This window comes from Phyllostomus discolor, chromosome 2 (genome assembly GCF_004126475.2).
Source record: "Phyllostomus discolor isolate MPI-MPIP mPhyDis1 chromosome 2, mPhyDis1.pri.v3, whole genome shotgun sequence".
Classification (NCBI taxonomy): domain Eukaryota; kingdom Metazoa; phylum Chordata; class Mammalia; order Chiroptera; family Phyllostomidae; genus Phyllostomus; species Phyllostomus discolor.
This window is the reverse complement of record NC_040904.2, coordinates 145,002,614-145,004,539: the sequence shown is the minus strand read 5'-3', so window position 1 is coordinate 145,004,539 and position 1,926 is coordinate 145,002,614.

Below are 1,926 nucleotides of genomic sequence, written 5' to 3'. Positions count from 1 at the left end.
TGGTGTAGCTGTCGGCAGGATTCGGATACCCCCCAAACTCCCCAAGTTGAGTTAACTGTGGACAACGTTATGCCAAGTGCGGGGATGCCAGGAGAAATCCCGAGCTGGCCAGCAACTTCTATGTGCTGTGAGGTGGCAAACCTTCGTGACACACGGGGCCCGCCACGGCTTTGAGGGGTCGGCCCGGAAACTCCCAATGGCCTCCTACAAGTCTTGCAGCACATGGGAAAACGGGGTGCCCTAGGGAAAAAGAGAGGCTCTGCCATGTTGCCTCTGCTGTGGGCTGGTGGGCTGGCTAATGTGGGCAGCGTCCCACGGGCAACTGAGAGACAATAGAGGCAGAGATGCATGCTGCGTGCTTAGAAGAACTGACACTAGAAAGGGACGTGCGTCTCCTAACGGCAGACAATAAGGACGCCCTAGGGAAACAATTAGAATATACCAGTGAACAATTGCAGCAGTGGTCCCCAACCTTTTTGGTACCAGGGACCGGTTTCACAGAAGACACAGGCGCAGACTGGGGAGGATGGTGGCAGTGGCAGCGGTGGGGGGAGGGGAGGGTTGGATAGAGTGGCGACGCTGCAGGGAGGGGATGGGGGCAGCGACAGGTGCGGTTCACTCGTGGATCCTGGTACCCGGTACCAGTCTGCTGCCTGGGGGTTGGGGACCCCCGAATTACCGGACCTAGCACACTGCTTTCCCAGGGCGACTAGCAGCCACCCGTATAAGGGCAATCGTGGCCCAGGCTGACTGGAATCCTTGCAAGGTGGATCCTATGGCTGAAAGCTGAAGTGGCTCAGATGAAGAGATCGTAATAGGTGAGAGTGAGGAGGCCATAGAAGTAGAAGAAGGAAAACTTTTGGCTCATCCCATTATGACTCAAGATTAAGACCCAATAGAAACGGGCACCGCAGGACGCTCCAGTGCAGACTCGCATGCTACAGCACGCCCCCACACCTGAGCCAAGCTAGCAGAGCCGGCTATTACGTTCAGACAGAAAGGATCCAAATTCATCACGGAGTGGCTGTTGCGGCTTTGGGATATGGGGGCTGATGGTATTTTGCTTAGGAGGGGTGAATTAAAACATGTCTTCTGTCACCACCCATCCCTCTCTGAGACAAAGAATTCATGGGGCCAGAGCCCAAACCAGTCACACGACTACTGTTTATAGGACATTTACTGTTCTGCCTTAAGGTTACTGGCAGAGTCACCCTTATATGGCTAACGGCTGGCCTTAGTGCAGTATGGCCTAATGAGGGGGATCTACCCTGCTCTAACCTGTGCTGGACCAGTTTACTAGAACTCCAGCAGTTCGTCCAGGAGCTAGGCATGCAACACTCCATCCATAACCTGCAGTCCAGGGGGCCAGATATGGAAAGATTTACCTCGGGAATGAGGGACCTGGTTGTGCAAACAGCACCCTGGGCTTACTTTGGCACCCCGATACCTATTTTGTCTACCAAGTTCAGTGATTTTGTACAAAAAGTGGCGCAGACAGTTGCAGACCTAAGGGAAGTAGAGCTACTGTGATGAAAGAAAGGAATATGACAGGTAGGAAAGAAGGACAAGGATGGAAAAAAGGAAGAGAATCTAACTGTGGTACAAAAGCAGAAAGGTCCAGTGAAAGTAACCTGCAAACTATGGAATGATCTAGATCTAGTAAAGGCTAGGGTAGATAAAGATAAGATAGACCAAAAGCCTAACCGCATTCCTGTAAGTCTGTGGCAGCAAGCAAAACCTGAGCAACAGTTCCAGCCCATAACGACATCTACTGTCCGAATGTTGGAATGGACACCCTCAACTGGAACGGTCCCATTGGCACCCCCCAAAACTGATGCACTGCTTGGCTGACTTCATGGTTGCCCCTCTTGTGGAACTGCCTCTGACCCATCCAGAGGACAATGCATGGGGAGGGGTCTTTGTATA